At 46.8% G+C, this 6,964-nt stretch overlaps 1 protein-coding gene across 4 annotated transcripts in view; it reads left to right on the plus strand.

The window, feature by feature from the left end:
- LOC115196063 (nck-associated protein 5) overlaps nucleotides 1-6,964 on the plus strand; it is a 167,202-nt gene that overhangs the window by 69,229 nt on the left and 91,009 nt on the right. The window lies entirely within an intron of this gene.

Genomic DNA, 6,964 nt, shown 5'->3' on the forward strand with positions numbered 1-6,964 from the left:
TGCCATCCCCTCATCAAATATTATGCTTTTAGTCCTCTCTCTCTCTCTCTCTCTCTCTCTCTCTCTCTCTCTCTCTCTCTCTCTCTCTCTCTCTCTCTCTCTCTCTCTCTCTCTCTCTCTCTTCTCACTATCTTCTCTCTCTCTTCTCATTCTCTTCCCTCTCCTCCCCCTCTCTCCCCTCCCTCCCCTCGTCCATTCATCGACCCAGCTAGCATACTGGGTTCAGGTCAAAATGAATTGCTGAGGAATGTCCTCCTGTTCAATGGCCAGCCCCAGTGTGTCCCAGCATGGGAGCATTTCCACCTCATTTGCAGCCAGACTCATTTCATTTGGGAAGAGGACCCAATTCCCCAGAGGCCAGTCTATCTCCCGCTCTGTGCTGTCCAGCACCGGGGTTGGACATGTGAACACACACACACACACACACACACACACACACACACACACACACACACACACACACACACACACACACACACACACACACACAGTGGGAAGACCCAGAGGCGCCCATAAAGCAGTAATGATGTGTGAGGCCTGAGTGTGAGGCCTGAGTTCCTCTCCCCTCTCTAACCCCTGGCTCTGTTTAGACAGTCTGTACTGCTGCTGACGACCACTCACATCAATTAAGAGCAGCCGTGAATGCATTCCTCCCCTAGTCCCGCTACACATTTATCTTGCTAAGAACAGGCACGTGGGAAACTCTAAAAACAGCAGAGGTCTTTGGAGGGCTCTCCGACATGGGACAAGCCAGTATGAGCCTGTTTCGGTCTAAGTCTGTCTAAGTTTCCCTGTTGAAAATGGGGCAAGGCAAATGCCTTGTCTCTGATGGATAGCTCAGTCATTTTGAGATTAGCAAGATTTCAGTTTGACAGCTGTGTCGGCTATATGATTGTATTTGTTCTATAGTTGCAGCGATTGCCAACATAGTTTCAAATGTGAAAGACATATTTCAAATGTGAAAGACTGTTAAGCCCTTGTCATGTTGAGGTTGACTGCCTGCTGAATGTAGTGTCCCACTCAAAAGCAACATTAAAAGTTAACACCCCAACACCATTTATAGGCAATAAAAGGGTTTTATATGGTAACTGTCAATGGATGGTGTTGGTAGAATCTGATTACTCTTTTGCCTTTAGAGACAAAGTGCAGTATTACCCTGTTAAATTATGCCATTAAAACGCCACATTCTTGTGGTTTAAAACGTCTGGGTTCGCTCTACGGGAGTTCTCCAAGGTGAACATGTTAGCAGGACATTATTCCAGTCGCTAACTGCTAAATTGCAAGGTTTGCCAATCAGGTTTGGCCCACAAAATAAAGCCAGGGATTATATTTCTCATCAGAGTCTTTATGCAATGACAGATTGTTGGAACACAGGCTTGTAGGACTCTGGTTGTTGTGTCTCTTTAAGTATAACCTTAATCTTTGATTGTTTTGGCATCTATCACTTTGATACATGTGTCCACTAAGGATTACGTTTAAGAGACAAAACCGGTGGACATAAAAGTTAGTTGGGAACACCCCACATCGGATTTAGTTTTAAGACTTTGAGACTAGTTTGAAGCAGTATGCTTTCAGCAGTAACTGGGGTCGTAAGTTTCGCATGCAAACTCTTTATGAGAAGATTGATGTGTCTGCCGTCATTTGAGAGTTTTTTTTTTGCCATCGAAGCTTCATACTTTATCCCGCAAAATTGTGATGAGAAAAGCTACAATGTGAACAGTCGCAGCCTCACAGTCCAACCAAGGTGCATGGATGGAGAAAATGACAGGATATGTGACAAGCTTTCATCTACTTTTGAAGAAAATGCTTTCTTTATTGTTAAAACCTGGAAACGTAAGCTTCCATCATGATTCTTAACCAAGGACAGGTGTCAAACCATTCGAGTAGCATCTCTTGATTGATCTCTTAACCCGTTTTAAAGATGCCCTTTTTGGAAACAAAGCCATTTATGACATTTGTTGGGAATGAACTGGAGCGTATGTATCAAGCCTCTCAGTTGGAGTGCTGATGTAGGATCCGGTTCCCCCTGTCGATGTAATCTTATTCATTGTGATATAAAAGGCGAAACTGATCCTAAATCAGCACTTTGAGTTTACATACAGCCCATGGCTTCAGATTGAGGTTAACCGAGCCTCGGGAATGTCAACAAACTTCAGCTCCCATCTATCCCAATCGTAAATCACAGGATAATTGTGGGAGAAACAAGCAGACCTCGTCCACTTGCCGTTTCCTTTCTTTTTATTTGGCTCAGTGGGGTCAGAACTGGATTGTTTGCTGGTACCTGGCGCTCTCTTACATAGAGACATAGATGTGTGTGTGTGTGTGTGTGTGTGTCCACATCCGTATGTGTGTGTCAGTGTGTGACATAGCTAACACGTTGTAATGGCCTCTCCAGGGAGACCAGGGACCCTTGAGAGAACGAGAGCCAGTGTTTACCCGTACCTTTGTGTCTATTCTAGAGGACTGACTTGTTTGTCTGCTTCTGTAAAAGGGGACAGTGTTTGCGCTGCCTCTGAAACGATGGTCGATGGCTTCCCATTCACAATGAGTAACAAGGGACCAGGGGTGGCCTTTAAAACTAGCCTGGATGAGTCAGCAGTAAACAGCCATAATGGGGTATGGAGTGTGTGTGTGTGTGTGTGTGTGTGTGTGTGTGTGTGTGTGTGTGTATGTGTGTGTGTGTGTGTGTGTGTGTGTGTGTGTGTGTGTGTGTGTGTGTGTGTGTGTGTGAGGCTTAAGAGTGTGTCCCCCCATACTGAGAGCCAGTCAGTGCATTTTGAAGGGCCTACTGCAGAGCGAATGAAAAGCTTGCGATGGTTGTTGTCACGTGTTGGTCAGTGTGACATCGACACTGGCTCCATGGGGAAAGGAATGGACAGATAAAGACAATTATAGGAGTGATACACACATGATTACACATCGGAACATGAGTGTCTACCTGAACGACTGGGGTTTGACATAGATGGTGAAAATACCCTACAGTGTGTGGTGCGTGTAAGTTTGTGTGCATGCATGCATACGCTTGTGTGTGTGTGTGTGTGTGTGTGTGTGTGTGTGTATCTGTGCACGTTTGCGTCTGGTTCCAACACTGAACACCTGCAGTGGTTTGTGACTGATGATTCAGAATCTCCATTCATCGTGCCCGAGCCGACTGTCTGCGATTCTGTCTGCGAACTGTCTTGTGATGTCGGGGCATCGGAGGCCATTTCAGAGTACATCTGTTCTGTCGGAGTGTTTCTTTCCGTCTGAGGTAGAATGCGTCTGACTGTGGCTGATGTGGTTTGGGGGGGAGGTGTGTGTGTGTGTGTGTGGGGGGGGGGGGATCCTTGCCCGCTAGGAACATTCTAAACCCTGTCAGACCCAAGGCTTCAGAGCTAGATTTGCCATAGCTGTCATTGGACAGAGGATTAGTGGTTTGTGTGACTGTTACTGGTCGTTGACGGGTAATATGAGCTAAAGATCCGTGGGTTTTCTTATTGTGTGGAAATGAACGTGTGAACGTATGTGTTGTAATTTCAGAAGATAAGGCAAATTGGCAAAGCATATAATATGTGAACGTCATCCCATTTGAACTTTTCCTACTGTATTTTGTAAAATATGTCTCTGCACCTGAAAAGGTTCATGGTTTGTTCACTGGCTATTCTCTATCAAGGTTTTCCATAATTTATAAAGTGTTAAAATGTCTTAAAAGATGGAGCCATTCTTATCCAAAAACAACGCTTTTGTGTCCAGCCCGTATAGCCTCCCAATGATAGATATAGAGGTGTTCTTTGTGTGTTTCCAAAGAAACCTCATGTTTCATGTCCTCCATTTTTGACGCATGCGGTGTGGTAACACTCATTGGCCATCTGACCTCCTCATTTCATGGGTGTGTGTGTGAGGTGATAACATATGGCTCCGGCCTCCCGCTGTTCTCCCGTGTAGCCCAGGTCTGGACAGGGTACCAGAGGTCAGACCCCCAGATGTGGGTGGTAGATGTAGCAGCCTCTCTCTGCCTCTCAGTGCTAAGGGGGAACGTTTTCTAGTGACATGGCTGTAACGGCGTAACATACATGTGCGTAGATGCACGTGCACACACACACACACGCGCGCGGGGGCGTTAGCCATGATTGCTTTCTAATGGATGCTATAACTTAATAAGCGGCTGAACAAACTCATTGGCCTGATGCTCCGTGGAAGGAAATGACCCTGGCCATAAAGAGAGGCACCCGGCAAGGCCTCTCCAAACACACACACACACACACACACACACACACACACACACACACACACACACACACACACACACACACACACACACACACACACACACACACAACTCAGCGTGGAACTAGCCAGCGCTAATAGATAAATGCACGGGGACTCATCATCATCCAAACATTTATGCTTCCCATCCACTTCACTCTGTGTACATTTGCGGTTTACTCAGATCGAGATAATGTCATGGTTTAGATGTTCCGTTTGCTTATGTAAGCCTTGTATTAACACTAACGGAGGGCTATTTTATTCAGGCATCCTTTTCCCAGAGTGGTGTGTTTAGAGTGTAGTCTGTGAGAGCTGGCGTTGCTGGAGATGAGTTTTCATTATTATGTAGTGGATGGTGAGGTCGATTTCCTGTTTTAGCCAAATTCTTCCCCGGCATGACTATTTGTAGCGTACAACCATGGATGATGTTCTATTGTCACATACACCGGATAGCTGCAGTGAAATATGTTATTTTACAGGGTCAGCCATAGTAGTACTTCACCCCTGGAGCAAATGAGGGTTAAGTGCCTTGCTCAAGGGCACATCGCCAGATTTTTCACCTTGTCTGCTCGGGTGTTTGAACCAGCGACCTTTCGGTTGCTGGCCCAGTGCTCTAAACGCTAGGCTACCTGAAGGCAGTATGTTATTTTCTCATTGTTACGTACACAGTAGCGTTGCGGCAATGTTTTTGATAGGACAGAGAGGTAGGGTTGGCTTGCCAGTGTATGAATGTGTAGTTTGGACTACAGAGCAAACCTAAGTATTATGAACAAGGATAACTATTTTCTTTGTATATTCCCGTCTTTCCTCATCAGACAAACTTAGACTTGACAAAATAGACTTAAACCACACAACCTCACACAAGGGACAATGGTTGACAATGGAACAATAAGGATAAAAGAAAATAAACGCAACACAACGAGCTGCCTCCCACAATGCAGTTCAAAGCGTGTCTTGGGGCGAACGTGTCAGCTCAGGTTGGCAAATAACATCTCCCAGAGAATGATTGATCCTCCCGCCCCTCGCCAGATCATGTCTTTGCACGCTGGGATGCTCCGACGCCAAAGCAGCCGCGCTCGTTGTCTCTCACGTGACGACGAAAACAATCTAGAGATGGTGAAGATTGGTTAGCCCGGAGAATGTGGGAGAATGTCTGGGGAAACAGGGCTGATTTGATCTGTATTCATACACACACCTTTCCTCGCCTCGCCTTGGCTCACTCTAGGCTGTCATATGAAACCTAAAGGAAGGTGATGTTGCTGTGATTGTGCCTGAATAACAACATCCCAATGAGGAAAAGACCAATAAGGTATCGTGTGGGTGGGTGGACAACTGACAGCTGATCCTGTGGACAACTGACAGCTGATCCTGACAGCTGATTCTGGATCAGAACTAGATGTGACAGATCTAGTTCAGAAACATATGGAGCCTGATTAATAAGGTTTCAGTATAGTTCTGGTCCAATACTCTGCAGTAACCAATCAAATTTAGTTTTTTGGTTTAACGTTCATACTGTCAGTACATATTGCCAAAATGTACCCCTAGCCCTATAGGGTGAGCGATGAGATGGCATGTGGGATATAGGATGGTTGGGGCGCCATACCTTCCCACTGCCCTGCCCTGCCCTGCCCGTGGTGTCAGCCTGGGGGCAGAGCTTGGACCTCCCTGGTCCTTGGCCCATTGCCCTTCGCAGCAGCAGCTTGTGCGAGGCGTGGGAAGCAGTGGGGCGTCCGCGGGGGGGTTCGGGGGGGGGGGGGGTGGGGGGGTTCGGGGGTGTTAGGTGGTCGGGCCTGCTTCACTGAAGCGTGGAGCTAGTCAAGCTGCGTTCCTGCTCTCCACTGCCCCAACTGCTCGTGGTGGATATATTGTGGGCAGACTGTGGGCACGGACTGAGCACTGGTGCGGGCAGTGCCAGGTGATTCCAGGTGACTGGGAACTGCTGGAGGCCAGCGAGGTGCCAACCCCGATCTGTCTGCCCGTCGCTGCCGTTGGAATGCACTCGCTCCCGAAGCCCCCTAACTGTGTTCAAAGAGCAGGGAAAAAGCAGGGATGAAGGGAGGAGGGTTTGGATGCAGCTGGGGTTTCAATTAAGTATTGAGATGAAAACATTCACAAAGACATGGTCGACCGTGGACAGCTAGCTGTTTGAGCATACCGCGCGCTTCCTTTCCGCCTGTGTTCGATCAAACATGGGACCAGAGCATTGGAACACATCTTGGCCAGATTCCAATTCCATACTACTATACCATTTAATTACAACATGCCCGATACTTTCTAGTAAGCGGTACTGTATGCCAGTGTGGCCTATGGGAACAGAGCCTTATATTTATAACCTATCACAACTCAAGGAGGATGAGCTCTGATATGTGGAATGTTTGTCATTATAGCTTTTAGGACTAACTCTCGTTCTGTTTCTCCTTTGAGAGGTAGGTTTACACAGCTGGTCATGGACAGGCTATCCCAGCCGTTCCCAGATGAACAGATCAGCAGAATGGGCTAACTTGGATGTAGTTGAAATGCAGATGCCACATGATGTCAGGATCAAATATGCTAAATGGGTCGTCTATTACCCAGGCCGTTTTTTTTCTCTCCACCCCTTACTTACATGATACTATTCAAATACCACCCCTCTAACATTCTCAGGGCTGAAATTGGAGTCAAATGTTGCCATGTTGAAATATTGTTTTGACTGCCTGTTAAAAATGTACCAATTACTGTA

The sequence above is a fragment of the Salmo trutta genome, chromosome 6, assembly GCF_901001165.1.
Source record: "Salmo trutta chromosome 6, fSalTru1.1, whole genome shotgun sequence".
In the NCBI taxonomy this organism is placed as follows: Eukaryota; Metazoa; Chordata; class Actinopteri; order Salmoniformes; family Salmonidae; genus Salmo; species Salmo trutta.